This window comes from Cornus florida, unplaced genomic scaffold (genome assembly GCF_030987335.1).
Source record: "Cornus florida cultivar Cherokee Brave unplaced genomic scaffold, ASM3098733v1 CherokeeBrave_3.0.0_Hap2_Chr01, whole genome shotgun sequence".
NCBI classification, from domain to species: Eukaryota; Viridiplantae; Streptophyta; class Magnoliopsida; order Cornales; family Cornaceae; genus Cornus; species Cornus florida.
Window position 1 is genome coordinate 95,077,096 of NW_026775571.1, and position 17,530 is coordinate 95,094,625.

At 37.8% G+C, this 17,530-nt stretch overlaps 1 protein-coding gene across 2 annotated transcripts in view; it reads right to left on the reverse strand.

Annotated features, from left to right (window-relative positions):
* Positions 1–17,530, reverse strand: part of LOC132307371 (dihydroflavonol 4-reductase-like) — a 47,205-nt gene that overhangs the window by 22,206 nt on the left and 7,469 nt on the right. The gene's annotated exons all lie outside the window — the stretch shown is intronic.

Here is a 17,530-nt window from a genome sequence, read left to right on the forward strand (position 1 = left end):
TATAACATAGTATAGTGTTAAGTGGATTTTTATAAATTTTGAATGTGGTGGCTGATGAGCGCTGTATGCATATTCGAGCCCCTAAATATACATATGTTAAGGCCTAAAGTGATACTTCAATCCATAGTTAAGACTAATTTATGTTTAATGTATGTTTACAGGTACTTTCACAGAGAAATGGTTAAAATCGGGACTTTATGATGATATCGAAGCTTACAGAGTAGTTACAGGTCATTCAGAGCAAACCGAGAGCTTAAATGGTGAAGTTTGAAGAAATTCAAGCCCCAGAGCTCGAGCCTAAGTGATGAGGCTCGAGCTTTGCAACAAAGGTAAAAAGAAAAGTCAACAAGGCATTAAAGTTCGAGCCTTGTACCTTGATACTCGAGCCCCAGCCTTGGGTGCTTGAGCCTTAACCCTTAAGCTCGAGCATGAGGCGTCAGAAGTTGAAGAGTTGATTTTAATTAAAAGGCTATGCTCCCAAGGCTCGTGCCTTACCTTCAGGATCGAGCACTATACATTGAGGCTCGAGCCTGAAGTCCCAAATGCTCGAGCCTGGTACCTAATGCTCGAGCCCATGAAGCTTAGATCGAGCAATGTTAAAAGATTTCAATTCCAAAAATATTATAAGTGTTGAAGAAAAAGATACTTCGGAAAATAGTTGAAGAAAATTGGCTAAGTGTCAAAGTGAAAATCGAGCACCAATCCATAGAAGCTCGAGCTTTATTCCTAAAGCTCGAGCCTAAACCTTAAAGCTCGAGCCTCTGTTCCTAAAGCTCAAGCCTTCCATGACATGTCAGATTTAAAGTACGGGATTGTTCTCTTCATCAATCGTATCTTACCCCAAATGGGCCGGAAGACCTAAAAGCCCACCAGATCCTTATTTTCTTTTATAAAAGAAGGTGTAAGCCTTGATAGAAGAGGTCTAAAAGTTGAAGTCTGATTACGGTGTTATTCAGAAGGCTGGTAGTGTGGTGACTTTTAGGGTTTCCACAACCTTAGAAGGGAAGATCCTGAGAAGAGAACTGTCGTCCATGACGATGGAGACAACTCCAACACAGATGATATCTGACATTGTCATGAGTAGCTAAGTCCTCTCTTAGGGCACTGATGTAACCCAATCTAGTATAATAGTTTGATTATTCTTAACTCTGGGATTATTTTAATATATAATGTTTTCTTGATTATATGACTATGAGCAATTGAGATAACTCAATTGGTTTTCATGCTTTAATAGATTACAAACTTTTATTACCTTGTCTTAGATATAATTGTTTGTGCTTTTTTCTCAACCTACCTTATTCGACGGTATCTGGCAGAGCCCTACTGGCCATAAGAATAGAGGTCATATAATGGTATTCCAATGTTTTTTACCAAAGAATGTTTTCATAGTCTATGCTTAGGAAAGATGGCTTATTTGCAAAGTAGTTAAAGTAGGTAGAGTATGAAGGTGGATAGTCCATGCGAACCGCAGATAGGTTATAGTTAACTGAATTTGGTTAAACATCTTTATTTAAAATCCGAATTGAACGAATGTGATTGAGTTCAATTCATTTGAAAACATAATTGGTTAAATTCCCAGGGTTGATATAATTGACTATAGTATGATGATTGTGGTGAAGTCAAAGCCCTAAGATTTCTCTCTCTGATTACTTAGTTTAATATTTCAGTTTAATTTTATTTTGCTCTTAATCGTAACAACCAAGCAAACTTTCCAACCAGTTACTTGTAAATCAATATGACTAAATTAAAGGCTAAATATAAATCTCTTCTCCCTGTGGGTTCGACATCTCTTTCTATAGCACTATTCTACACGGAATCGTTCTATTGCGAGTGGTAAAATTAGAGACATATCAATTTTTGGAGCCATTGCCGGGGAGATTAGTTTATTTTTAGTTTTTAATTAGTTATTTTGGTTTACCAGTCTTTGAATTTTTTGATATCTCACCTTACTTCTTTTTCTTTTCAGGTACAAGTTAGCAGTGAGGACGAAGACGCTTCAGGGATAAAAAGCTTCGATTTATCAAACCTTTTGCGAGTTCTTATTGTTTTCTGTTACTTGGAATATTTTATTTTTACTACTGTTAGGTCTAGTGGAACCAGTGCATATTAACTCGCCATAATTGGACAACACCTTTAGTGCATGATCCTGAGATAGAGAAAACTCTTTGACAATTAAGAAAGCTTAAAAAACATCTGAATTCTATAGGAAGTTCCTCTGATAATATGGCTGACCAACATGATGCACCGGGTAATAATAATGGTAATGGTAATGGAGAATGGGTTCCTCCTGTTCTTCCACCACAATCTCAATTAAGGGATCACTCCATTCCTACCATATACACTTCCCCTTCGTGCTTTGTTTTTCTGGATGTTGATGCAACCCATTTTGAGATCAAGCCTGCTATAATCCAAATGTTTCCTACCTTCCGTGGGTTTGCAATAGAGGATCCTTAGAAGCACTTGGATGTATTTTTGGAATTGTGTTCGACTACCAAGTTGAATACTCTTACCAACGATTCATTAAGAATGCGTCTTTTCCAATTCTCTCTTAAAGATAAAGTGAGAACTTGGTTGCAGTCCCTTCTAACAAATTCCATATCTACATGGGACATGTTGCAACAGGAGTTCTTGAAGAAATACTACACTGTGGGTAAAACCATACAAATGAGAAGAGAAATCATGGCATTTTCCCAAATCCCGGGAGAACAGCTTCATAATGCATATGAGAGATATAATGATCTTCTATGAAAGTGCCCATACCATGATATAGTCTCACTGATTCTTATAGGAATATGGTCGATGCTTCCAGTAATGGAGCTTTTCTACGTAAGAGTCCGGTTGACGCTTGGGAACTGTTTCAGGCCCTAAGTGAAAACTTAATACAACATGCTTCTTCCTCTAGGTCTAGGTATTCACCTGGAATGCATAAGGTTGAAAAACTTTGTGAGGTAGATAAATCTAGTGAGTTAGCTGCTCAAATAGAAGCCTTGAACTGTAAGTTCGATCAAATCTTATCATCTGGTTTCACTCCTATTGGTAATCCATAAACTGTCTTACCCAAGGAAGTTTGTTCAATCTATGTTAATCCAAATCATTTTGCTAACACTTGCCCTATGCTGTGACAATCATCTGAGATCCCACAGGAGCAAGTGAATGTTATATTCTCTAGACCAGGTTATAATCCATATTTTTCTACATATAATCTTGGCTGGAGAGATCATCCCAATCTATCATGGCGTAATCAAAATCAAGGAACCACTGTTCCTCAATCACAGGGGCAGTATCAAAATTCATCCAATCCTATGCCACAAAATAATTCTTTCAACCAATCTGGTATTTACCGTCCACCTCAGTTTAGGAATCAACCCACTCAAGCTCCTAATCCACCACCTCCTCCTAGAAATTCTACATTAGAGGATCAAGTACTCAATGCTCTTGTTGATCTGAAAGTCAATACCCAACTTCTTAATTCTCATTCTCAAGCCATAGCAAAACTAGAAGCATAAGTTAGGCAAATAGCGAGTACTCTATCTCAAAAAGAGGATGGAAAGCTGCCTAGTCAGCCAATAGCCAACCCGAAATGGTAGACTTACATGATTGATGAAACCAATTCCACATGTATTCATCATGAGCAAGTTCAGGCTATCACTACATTGAAGAGTGGTAAAGTGGTTGAAAACCAAGTTGAGAAATGACAGAAGGAAAAAGAAAGGCTTAGGATTCTCATAATTCCTATCATTCATAATCTACATCCCAAGGATGTTCCCTAGAGTTCTATTCCATAATCCACCAGAGGAGTTGAAGGTGGAGTCACTTCTTTATCTACTCCTAATCTTGAGTTAGCTTATAAGCCAAAAGTGCCTTATCCTGAACGTCTCAAGGAACCCTCCCACTTTGGTAAACAAGGGGAGAAAATTCAAGATATGATGGAGGTCTTTAAACAAGTCAAAATCAATCTTCCTCTGCTCGATGCTATAAAGCAAATTCCAGGCTATTCCAAATTTTCAAAGGACTTGTGCACTCTTAAGAGAAAATCAAAAAGCCAAGTTCTTAATAAAATTTGTCTCACCGAACAAGTCAGTGTTATTTTTAATTATAACACTCCTTTAAAGGTTAAAGATCCTGATGCTCCTATAATTTCTTGCGTCATTGAAATGTAATAGAGCGAGCACTTCTTGATCTTGGAGCAAATGTTAATCTTATTCCTTACTCAGTGTATGAGAAATTAGGTTTGGGAGAGTTAAAACCTACGTCTATAGTTCTACAGCTTGCTGACCGTTCTGTCAGACAACCACGAGGTATTGTTGAGGATGTACTCATAAAAGTGGACAAGTTCTATTTTCTAGTCGATTTTCTAGTTCTTGATACAGAACTAGTATACGATTCCAAAAAGTATATTCCAGTTATTCTTGGGCATCCTTTTCTAGCCACAACAAATGCTTGCATTAATTGTAGGACTGGAGCCATGGATTTATCTTTTGGAAATATGAAAGTCTAGCTAAAGATCTTCAATGCTATTCATCATCCCACAATGACAATGAATGTTTTTTCCTTAATATTATTGATGAGTTGGTTGAGGAATCACTCCCAACTATTTTATCCAAGGATCCTTTAGAAGCTTATCTGAATCACTTTAATTACGAAGATTTCGATATCGATTCTTCAATAGCTGAAGTGAATTCTTTGCTCAATTCCACTCCTATCACAGATTTTCCTCCATAGAAATCTAGGTTAGAGCCTCTTCCACCACTTTCTAGTACTCCATCTATTCCTTCCTTAGAGTCTCCACCTAAGCTTAAGCTTAAGCCACTACCGGAAAAGCTTAAGTACGTTTTCTTGGGTTTAAATTACACCTTTCCGGTGATCATTGCTTCCAATCTTACAAGTTCCCAAGAAAGTAGTCTCTTAAAAGTTTTTAAACAAAATAAAAAGGCTATTGGGTGAAGTATGGCTGATTTGAAAGGAATTAGTCCCACAATTTGCATGCATCAGATCCATTTAGAAGAGGATTCTCAAACATCTCGGCAACTTCAATGAAGATTAAATCCTAATATGAAGGAGGTGGTGTTGAAGGAAGTTGTGAAGTTGCTAGATGCTAGAATAATCTACCCTATCTCAGATAACAAGTGGGTGAGTCCTACTCAGGTAATACCTAAAAAGATAGGTGTTACAATAGTTGAGAATTTTGAGGAAGAATTAGTTCCACACCGCACCACCACTGGATGGCGTGTGTGTATTGATTGCCAAAAACTCAACTCCGCTACTAGAAAAGATCATTTTTCACTTCCATTTATTGATCAGATTCTAGAGCGATTGGCTTGCCAGAGCTATTATGGCTTTTTAAATGGATATTCTGGCTATAATCAGGTGGCCATTGATTCTAAGGATTAAGAGAAAACTATTTTCACTTGTCCATTCGGTACATTTGCATATATACGGATGCTTTTCGGATTATGTAATGCGCCAGCAACATTCCAAATGTGTATGATATCTATCTTTTGGGACATAGTTGAAAATTTTCTCGAGGTCTTTATGGATGACTTCTCTATTTTCGGGTCCACATTCGAAAACTGTCTCCAAAATCTTTCCCTAGTGTTTCAGCGTTGTAGGGAAACCAATCTTATTCTTAGTTGGGAGAAGAGCCATTTTATGGTTCAAGAAGGGATTATTTTAGGACATTTCATTTCAAAGAGAGGTATTGAAGTTGATAGAGCTAAAGTAGATTTGATCTCTAAATTGCCTCTTCCTACCTCCGTAAGGGGAGTGCGATCATTTCTTGGGCACGCCGGATCCTATCGATGCTTCATTAAAGATTTCAGCAAAATTTCTTGTCCTTCGTGTAATCTACTTGCAAAGGACACTCCTTTTGTCTTTGATGAATCATGTCTGGAAGCTTTCCAAAAGCTTCGCTCTCTTTTTTCTTCAGCTCCCACCATGAATCCTCCAGACTGCACTCTTCCATTTGAGATTATGTGTGACGCATCTGATAATGCTATGGGTGCTGTCTTGGGACAACAAGTGGATAAGCTTCCTCATATTATCTACTATGCGAGTAAAACTCTTTCAGATGCACAATTGAATTCTACCACTACTGAAAAAGAGTAATTTGCGGTTGTCTTTGCTTTGGATAAATTCAAATCATATCTATTAGGTTTCAAAGTTATAGTCTATTCTGACTATTCTACTTTGAAACAACTTCTTTCTAAAAAGGAAACCAAACCCCGTTTGATTCGATGGATCCTCTTACTTCAAGAGTTTGATTATGAGATCCAGGATAAGAAAGGGTCATTAAATGTTGTAGCTGACCATCTTTCTAAATTTCATATTGAGGATACCTTATCTTCACTTCTAGTTTATGATTTCTTTCTAGATGAATAACTGTTCGGGGTTTCTCATAAGGATTTGCCTTGGTTTGCTGATATTGTGAATTACCTCGCAATAAGTAAAATTCCTTTGTCTTGGTCAAAGCAGGATAAAGATCGATTCTTCTCTCAGATAAAGATGTACTATTGGGAAGACCCTCAACTATTCAAACTGTGCTGATCAAATAATTCGTAGATATGTTCCTGAGAGTGAGTTTCATAGTATTCTGACCTTCTGTCATAGTTTGGCATGTGGAGGTCATTTCAGTGCAAAGAAAACTACAGCTAAAATTCTTCAGTGTGGTTTCTTTTAGCCTTCACTCTTTCAGGATGCATATTTATTCTGTAGGTCATGCCTTAGATGTCAGTAGCTAAGGTCAATTTCTAGAAGGAACATGATGTCATTAACTTTAATCTTAATTATTAAGGTTTTTGATGTTTGGGGTATTGATATTATGGGTCCTTTTATTCTATCTAATAAAAATGAACACATTCTTATGGCTGTTGACTATGTGTCTAAATGGGTTGAAGTAGTAGCTACCAAAACCACCGATCACGTAGTCGTGGTTGAGTTCATTCAAACGAACATCTTTAGTCGGTTTGGTATGCCACGAGCTATTATTAGTGATGGGGGTTTTCATTTTTGTAATAGGTATTTCCATACCTTGATGCAAAGATACTCTATCACTCATAAATTTGCTTCTGTCTATCATCCCCAAACAAGTAGCCAAGTAGAAGTATCCAGTCGTGAAATTAAGAGAATTCTTGAAAAAACGGTTAAGCCATATCGTAAAGATTGGTCTCATAGACTAAACGATGCTTTGTGGGCTTACCGTACTACTTATAAGACCCTGATTGCTATGTCACCTTACCATCTAGTTTATGGTAAAGGGTGTTATCTTCCTGTAGAGTTAGAACACAGAGCTTTCTGGGCCATTAAAAAACTCAATTTTGATATGACATCTGCTGGTTCTAACAGGAAGCTTTAGCTAATTGAGCTTGAAGAATTGCGTAATGATGCTTATAAGAGTGCTAAGGTTTACAAATCAAAAACTAAGGCATTTCATGACAAGCATATCTTACGTAAGACTTTTGAGCCTGGGAAGAAGGTTTGGTTGTTTAATACACGACTGAAACTGTTTCCTGGAAAGTTAAAGTCACGTTGGGAGGGTCCATACATGGTTATTTCTGTTATGCCTTACGGTGCAATAGAAATACAAGATTATAAGACTAGACAATTGTCCAAGGTCAATGAACAGAGACTCAAACGCTATATAGAGGGTAGTGTGTAGAGAGACACAGTCGAGGCAGTAGAATTTCATGATCCTATCTACTTGGACTAGGGAGTTGGTTTACGTCGAGCTATCGACGTTAAACTTAGCATGTTGTCGAGCTGTCGACGTTAAACTTAGCATTTGTATGTTGTACCGTTGTTTTGTTTTGTTTTATTTTTATTTTTATTTTTCATTATTTTCATGTGTTTTAATTAGTTATTTTTCTAGGTTTTAGTAATTTTTAGGTTTATTTTTATTTATAGTTTAGTTTAGTTTTAGGTTGAAATAGAAAAAGAAAATAAAAATTGAAAAATAATAAAAATCCAAAAATTTGCCACAATGCTCGAGCCTGAAAGTTGGGGCTCGAGCATTAGCTACTAAAGGCTCGAGTATCAATACCTCAAGCTCGAGCCTTTCATCATCGTTAAATCTATGGGTTTCAGCAGCCATGCTCGAGCCTCACACTTGAGGCTCGAGCCTCTGTACTTTAAAATAAAAGAAACCCTCGAGCCACAGATGCAAACCCTCGTGCCTTTGCTTCTTTTTGCCTCCATACACTCTCAAATCTCTCCAATCTTGAGCATCAACATCATTCTAGGTTTCGATTCCACATCAAAAAGGTATGAACCTCTTCCTTCTTCTTGGTTTTTATATAAATATATATATATATATATATATATATATATATATATGTATGTATATATTGTCTATATCTACACTGATATCATCTCCAAGTGATGCCCAAACCTATTAAAAACCTTCCTTTTGAATTTGTATCATCTACTCTAATATGGAATCTATCATCCAACCTTGCAGAAATTTCAAATCTCAAAGGATTTGAAGAATACGGGTTGGGTCATTTGAAGGATTGCCATGCAAATATAGGAAGTATGGGGGTTGTAGTGTGATTGTAGAGGTGTGTTGGGGTCAATTTGGAGTAATTTGGGGTCAATTTCGAAGGATTTGTGGGAGATTTGCTTCTGTTGAAAACTAGGAAGCTCGAGCCTTCAGATTGAGGCTCGAGCATCAGGTTCCTAAGCTCGAGCCTTATACAATATCAAGCTCGAGTCTTTAGCCTCTAGGCTCAAGCCATAGAGCACAGAGTTGGGAGTTTTGCTTGGCTATTGTTCTTGGATTATAGCAATGCCAAGACGGTTGAGGCAGAGAGTTATTCGGACACCAGCGATGGCGTTAGATGATTCATAGCGGTATAGTAAGATCTACCATGAGACGAATATTTTTTTAAAGGATTTTTAGCGCCTCCGTGATACATTCTGGGTAGTGGAGGCCCTACAAGCTGGCCAGCTTTCAGGATTCTTGCAGCATCCAGCCCAGATTGCCTACCCCAAGCTGGTTCAAACTTTCTACCGCTTTTTACAGTTTCACGCAGGAGACGAGGAGGAGGATGAGGAGGATCATTTTACAACCACTGTCGAGGGCGTACGGCTGACAGTGAGCTGTGATACTATTGCTTAGGCTATGGGTTGCTATAACAGGTGCCCAGCCGCTCTTCAGGACAGATTTCCACAGATTCCCCCGGGCACGACCCGGGAGGTGATGGTTCCTGCTTTGGGCTAGGGATGACATTTCACCACCTTAGAGACGATTCGGAAGTCACAGCTTTTGCAACGTTTTTGGTTCCTAGATACTGTCCTTGTGGCCAACGTTCGCCCTATCGGACACAAGATAAGGCGATGCCTTGAGATGGTGGATGTGACCTACACATTCCATGCCAGCTACTGGGTGTCTATACCCCAGTTAGTTTTTGTGCAGCTCCGCCGGCTATACGATGAGATGGGAAAAGCCCGACGCCCTCATATTTATCATATTCACTTTCCCAGTCTAGTCACATGCCTGATGGAGATATCAGGGGTTCCGATACCCCCGAATGAGGCTTCTGTGACCGTCTTCACCCAGTACCATTTCACGCAATGGAACAACGTCTTCGAGCATATCCCAAGACGAGGAAGTTGGAGTAGGGTGTTGACGATGAGATCTGAGAGGATCGACGGCGCAGGAACGCCGAGGCGAGGGGTGTGCCTTATGTGTTACACTTTCCACCTTATCCACCCTCACCTACTATTCTTTGTACCAACCTTGCTAATGTGGTGATGGTAGAGGCGGATGAGGATGAGGATGAGGACGACGACGACGATGATGAGGCTACGAATGAGGAGATGTATCTCTCTGATTTCAGCCCCCAGGTTAGGAGGAGGCTCACTTCTACAGCCCAGCCTGAGAGTTCTTCTCAGGCTGAGATTAGAGCTTTACAGGCCAGGGTGGCTGAGCTGCAGGATGGCCAGACGGTGTTGCGGCAGATGCTGACTGCGCAGTAGAACATATTGGAGGAGTTACTGCGCCGTACTCCATCTGCTCCTTCTACCTCTTCTGATCCACCACCACCACCTACGGATTAGCTTGTTAGGGCTTTTCTATATTTTTGTTGACTAGAGATGTCTTTTTGCTATATTTATTTCCATATGATGTATATCTGCCATAAGTCTTTCACTTAAAAGTATTGTAGATTTCTGATATATATACATACTTTTTGCTTATATTCTCCTTGTGTTGATATTTTAGTTCACTGTGATATTTCTCTATGCTTACTCCATATACTTAACACTCTGATGTGTGTTGGAGTTTATTGTTTTTTCCAGATACAACAGATTAAGTTTGGGGGTAATGTGACTACAGCACCATTGAGTGGTTTTGAGAGGAACCACTATGTTTAAGGAGGAGATGCTGGAAACTCTTTTTACCCGTCTTTGCATTATTTTGTCATATCTTTGCTAGTCTGCTTGTATGGTAATATCTTTCTAACTTTTTTTTATTCTCCCACGTTGAGGATAATGTGCACATTAAGTTTGGGGGTAAGGTTGTGTTTGGAAATTTTAACTTTTGCTTACACAAAGGCATGATTTGATAGTTGATGATATAACCATGTGTTTGAGGCTGTTGATTATTGTATAATCTATTTACAGTCTGATATTGGTTAGAAATGGTTTGTATGCTAAAACATTGTGGAAGGGATTTCTTGACAATTTTTTAAATCAATTGGTGGCTTGTGGTCCACATTGCTAGGGTGATTATTGTTTAATAATTTTAATCTCTGAGATGTTACACTTTGCACATATTCACACGTGCATGAATTCTGTGGGGTAAAAAATAGAAGTCTTATTTTGTTTTGAGTTAGACTAAGATGAGCAAGTAGAGTTGATAATTTTGATGATCAAGGCATAAAAAAATAATATAAGAAAAAAACAAAGAAATTGGTATGTATGCAATACAATAAAAGAAAAAAATTATTTACCAATGTGAATGAAAAAAAAAGAACAACATGAAAGAAAATAGAAAAGTATTAAGTTCAGGTTTGTACTTAGATTGCTTGAGTGATTAAGTCCTTAGGGGTGTGTTCTAACACTTAATACCCTAAAACCATCTGGCCTGGGAATCATTGGCTGAAAGCTTGTTACATAAGGAGTTTAAGTTGCCTAAATTACTTGAACAATTAAGTCTTTAAGGGTGTTTCAACACTTAACACCCTAGGATCATCTAGTATGGGAGTCGTTGGCTAAAAGTTCGTTACATGGGTGATTTAAAAAGCTTAATAAACCTGAACATTGCAAGGGATAAATGCAAGTATGGACAGTAAGCCACACGTTGAATTGTAGGATCACTTCAAAAAAGTGTTTCAGAGATTAAGAATGTTGAATGATTAATTAAACTGATATGTGGGGACCATGGTTGTTTAATTAAAATTGGAAGTTGAAAGTTTTTCTGATTACATAATTGGTATACTTGCAGTATTTAACTGATTAATGAACTATAGGGGATGATATGATTTGAAAACAGGCTCGAATGAGCTTGCTGTGCAATTAAGGCACTGATTTGAGAAGTTTGTAGGTATCTTCACTAGAAACCGTCATGAGAATACAATTCGTCCACTAGGGGTAACCTAGGGTTTAAAGGCTTGTTGCATAGGCTAAATACAACCGTGATTCCCACGAAAACGGCTTTTTAGTTCAGTATTGCTAAGGGACTAGCAATATGTAAGTTTGGGGGTGTGATGAGTGCTGAATATATGCATATTCGAACCCCTAAATATACGTATGTTAAGGCCTAAAGTGATACTTCTATTCATAGTTAGACTAATTTGTGTTTAATGTATGTTTACAGGTACTTTCTTAGAGAAATGGTTAAAATCGGGACTTTATGATTATATTGAAGCTTACAGAGTCGTTGTCGGTCATTTAGAGTAAGCCGAGAGCTTAAATGGTGAAGTTTGAAGAAATTCAAGCCCCAGAGCTCGAGCCTAAGTGATGAGGCTCGAGCCTTGCAACAAAGAAAAGAAGAAAAATCAACAACGCATTAAAGCTCGAGCCTTGTACCTTGATGCTCGAGCCCCAGCCTTGGGTGCTTGAGCCTTACCTAAGGGTGCTCAAGCCTTGACCCTTAAGCTCGAGTATGAGCATCGGAAGTTGAAGAGTTGATTTTAAATGAAAGGCTATGCTCCCAGGTCTCGTGCCTTACCTTCAGGATCTAGTACTGTACATTGAGGCTCGAGCCCATGAAGCTTGGATCGAGCAATGTTAAAAGATTTCAACCCTAAAAATATTATAAGTGTTGAAGAAAAAGACGCTTCGAAAAATAGTTGAAGAAAATTGGCTAAGTGTCAAAGTGAAGATCAAGCACCAATCCAGAGAAGCTCGACCCTTGTTCCTAAAGCTCGAGCCTCTGTTCCTAAAGATCGAGGCCTCCATGACATGTCAGATTTAAAGTACGGGATTGTTCTCTTTATCAGCCGAATCTCAACCCAGATAGGCCAGAAGACTTAAAAGCCCACCAGATCCTTATTTTCTTCTATAAAAGAAGGTGTAAGCCTTGATAGAAGAGGTCCAAAATTTGAAGTCTGATTACAGTGTTATTCAGAAGGCTGGTAGCGTGGTGACTTTTAGGGTTTCCACAACCTTAGAAGGGAAGATCCTGAGAAAAGAAGTGTCGTCCGTGACGATGGAGACAACTCCAACACAGATGACATCTGACACCATCATGAGTAGCTAATTCCTCTCTTAAGGCACTAATGTAACCCAATTTAGTAGTATGGTTTGATTGTTCTTAACTCTGGGATTATTTTAATATATAATGTTTTTTTGATTTTATAACTATAAGCAATTAAGACAACTCAATTGGTTTTCATGCTTTAATAGATTACAAACTTTTATTACCTTGTCTTAGATATAATTGTTTGTGCTCTATTCTCAACCTACCTTATTGGACGGTATCTGGCAGAGCGCTGCCAACCATAAGAATAGAGGTCATATAATGGTATTCCAATTTTTTTTTACCAAAGAATGTTTTCATAGTCTATGCTTAGGAAAGATGGCATATTTGCAAAGTAGTTAAAGTAGTTAAAGTAAGTAAAGTAGGTAGGTGGATAATCCATGCAAACCACATATAGGTTATAGTTAACTGAATTTGGTAAAACATCTTTTTTAAAACCCGAATTGAACGAATGTTATTGAGTTCAATTCATTTGAAAACATAATTGGTTAAATTCCCAGAGTTGATACAATTGACTATAATATGATGATTGTGGTGAAGTCAAAGCCCTAAGATTTCTCTCTCTGATTACTTAGTTTAATATTTTAGTTTAATTTTAGATTGTTTTTTCACGTGACAACCAAGTAAACTTTCCAACCAGTTACCTATAAATCAATAAGACTAAATTAAAGGCTAAATATAAATCTCTTCTCCCTGTGGGTTCGACATCTCTTTCTATAGCACTATTCTACACGGAATCGTTCTATTACGAGTGGTAAAATTAGAGACACATCAGTGGCCACTTCTCACACTCACACTTTTAACATCATTTTGAGGCTACGGTCGAGTCCACACCAAGTTTTTGGTGCCATTGCTGGGGATTAGCAACGCCGTATTAAGAATTGAATAGGAATTAGTACTCTTTTAATCCTTGTTTTATTTTATTTTATTTTGTTTTCCCACCTTGTTTAATCTTAATTGACTAGGTACTTAGAGCAAGGAAAGCAAAGCAAAATGAACCTCAAAGCAAACAAAGCATAAAAAACAAAAATAAAAATAAAAATTGAATTGCAAAAGCAATGCAAAAAGCTTAAAAATTTCTTGAAGTTGCTTAAGGACCTTTGTGAGCGTTTTTAACTCCTCTTGCTTAGTTTAAATCATCGGCCTGTGTGGAGGCAATTTTACTTCATTGTTTGTATATCATCGGCCCGTGTGGAGGCAATTTAATTTTTTGCATTATTGAAAAGCATGGGAGTATATGATCAATATATGTGGAGGCTTGTTGTTGATTGATTTGTGTTGTGGAGGAGAAGTATTTGCTATTTGTTGTTCATGTTGATTTGTGTTGTGCATGCATAGTCGTAAGTCTTTAAATCCTCATCTTGTTCCATTGAATCTTAATCTTGAGTCAATTGTGCGCAATCCAAGGGGTAGGGGCAATTCAAGTGAATCCATTGCATCAATGGATGATCATATTGAAGACCTTGGTCATGTAGACCAATAAGGCATACTTCATCTTAATGTGTATGAACATGATAACATGCACGTTCCTTTAGGCATGCCTAGACCTTTTGCTCCTCAACCACAAGGCCAAATTCCAATTGGAATGCCAAGGCCATTCTTTGTGTCACCTCCACCACCTATTGTCCAAGCTAACAATGGAGCTCATATAGAGCCATCAATTGCAAATCCTCCCATGGCTTTAAAAGATCACTATGTGCCTAATGAGTATAATACACCCGCATGCATTCGTCTTCTTCAATTTAGAGCACATCATTATGAAATTAAGCCACAAACTATTCAAATGCTCTCAAATTATTTTGGGTTGACCAATGAAAAACCATGCAAGCATTGGGATGAGTTTTTTGAAATTTGTTCCACCGTAAAACATACGGACATACCGGAAGAAGTTTTAAGGTAGAAAAATTTTCCCTTTACCCTAAAAGATAAGGCAAATTATTAGTTTAACAATTTAAGACCTCTTTCTATAACTTCTTAGGCGAAAATGCAACAAGAGTTTTTGAGAAAGTATTATCCCGTTTCCAAAACCAATACCATGCGAACTTCAATTCGTGAGTTTTCACAAGGGGATGGGCAAATGTTACCTGAGGCATAGGAACGGCTGAATGATTTGCTTGGGAAGTTTCCTCATCATGATATTCCTAAATGCAAGTTGTTCAACATTTTTATGAAAGTTTTTCGAATACCCATAAAGGCATGGTTGATGCCTCAATGGGTGGATCTTATTTAGATAAGCATGAGGATGATATGTGGCGTTTATATGAAAGCATGTATGAAAACTCAATGCATCATTCATTGTCCTCTAGTAATGGTAGAAATTCTGTTGGAGGGAGAAAGAATTCAAGCTTATATTAAGTTGAGAATTCAAGTGACATAGTTCCTGAGGTAAAAACTCTAACCAAAAGGTTTAATCAATTTTTTATCAATCAAAATTCAGTACATCATACGTCTTCTTCCCCTCTTCATCATCATTCAAGTGAGTCATGCATGACATGTTCAAGTGTGTTACATACTACTTCCAATTATCCCCATGGACATGTGCATAATGAGCATCATGAACAAGTCAATGCCACATTTATGAATCAAGAGAATAATCTCTATAACAATCATAACTATCCCGGGTGGAGAAATTATCCCAACTTCTCTGGGAAAAGTCAAGGGGAAGGTTCAAATCCTCCCCAAGGTGATTTTCAAGGAAAATATGTTCCACCCTATTTGCAAAGCCAAAATTCTCAAGGCTATCGTCCATCCTATCAAACTTCCAATGTAAGTCAATTTTCAAATTCTCATTTTCCCAATCAACCATCTTATTCTCAAAGTCATCCTAGAAATCTCGCTTTTGAGGAAAAAGTTTTATCCGCTTTAGGTACTTTAAAGATGAACACTTAATTACTTCACTCTTACTCACAATCAATTGCCAAGCTAAAAACCCAAGTAAGGCAAATAGCTAGCACGTTGAATATGAAAGAAAAATGAAAAATGCCTCTTAATCCCGCACCAAAGGAACAAATTTGTAGTGGAAACCACTTTCCCTTTGGAAGGTCCTTCACTTGAACAAGTCAATGCAGTGACCACTTTGAGAAGTAGAAGGGTGATTGATAATCAAGTTGATATTTTTAATTAAGAGAGTGAACCGGTGCAACCTAGTGTTGACACCCGTCCCATTTCCCATCCTATTCCTCCTTCATCTAGTGCAAAGGACCCCATTGTTGAGAGTTTATCACAAAATGTGTTTGAAAAATCTTTTGAGCTAAAAGCTCCATTTCTGGATGCTTTGAAACCATCCACATCTTTTGAAAAGTAACAAGGTAAAGTGAATGAAATCATTGATGTGTTTCAGTAAGCTAAAATCAATCTTCCTCTCGTAAATGCAATTAGACAAATTCCGGCTTATGCTAAGTTTTTAAAAGATTTTTGCACTCTAAAGAGAAAGAACAAGATCCAAGTACTAAGGAAAGTTGTCATTACCAAACAAGTTAGCTCTATTTTGCAATACAACACTCTTCCCAAAACAAAGACCCCGTTCACCCACTCCATCTTGCACCATAGGTGACCATGTCATTAATCGGGCTCTTTTGGATTTAGGGGCAAGCATAAATCTTCTTCCCTATTCGGTATATGTCCAATTAGGCTTGGGCAATCTAAACCCAACATCGGTAGTTTTGCAACTAGCCGACCGATCTATCAAAAAGCTCCAGGGTATAATTGAGGATGTTTTGATAAAGATTGATAAATTATTTTTCCCAGTTGATTTCGTAGTCATTGACACAAAACCGGTTGCAAATCCAAATAGCCAAATTCCCAGTATCCTTGGTCGTTCTTTCTTAGCTACCGCCAATGTAAACATTAATTGTAGGACGGGGATAATGAAGATTTCTTTTGGCCACATGAAGGTGAAATTGAATATATTCAATCCAACCCCTAAATCAATGGACAAGCATGAAGAGATTTTTGTTGTCGAAAAAAGTTTTGAAAGCAAAATTGACAAAAATGAGTTATTTCCTCGCGTTGAAAAATCAAATTTTTTGCCTTTGAACCAATTTTCAAAAGATGTTGTCGTGAATTCCAATGTTGAAAGGGCATGGAAGACTAAAAGTTTCTTTGACCAAAAGCCGTCAAGCGTACTTGAATCAAATCCAACAATTTCTTTAGGGAATGATTTGTTGGGTGGGATTCAAAGTTCAATTCACCCCGTTGAGAAGGGGATGTCCAACAAAATTTTTGATCCGAACTAAAAGAGCCCAACGTCTTGCTAGAAACGTTAAACACTAGTACTTCGTAGGGTTTTCCAACCCTATTGCTCCCTCATTTCTTCTTTTCTTCTTTCCTGCATCGTCTAGATATGTTTTGAGTTGATCATTCAGGTTTCCGGGCAGTTTTAAGCATTTCCTGCACTTTCAGTGTCATCTTCGATCGATCAAAGACCCCTCTTCAATCGATCAAATTCTGTAGAAGCCCATTTTGCCTTGAAATTTGCTCTCGAGATCTCATCTTTTCAACCGATCGAAGCTCTTAAAATCAAGCTTTTCATCTTCCATTCTATCGATTGAAGCTGTTTCGATCGATTGAGAAATTTTCTAATCGATCAAACTTTTGCATAATTCTTCCAAAATTACTCTTTCGAGAGATCGAAGTAAGTGTTCGTTCGATCGAAGACTTCTTTGCTCGATCGAGATTACGTCTTTTCAAATTCCGAGAAAAAGCCATTGGGTTTCCGAACCCTATTTTTTTTTTATTTTCTTTCTCTTCCTTTTTTTTTTTTTCTTTCTTCCTCCCTCATTCTCTCTCTAACTCTCGGCCTTCCTCTCTCTCCTCTCTCTCCCCGAATCTCAA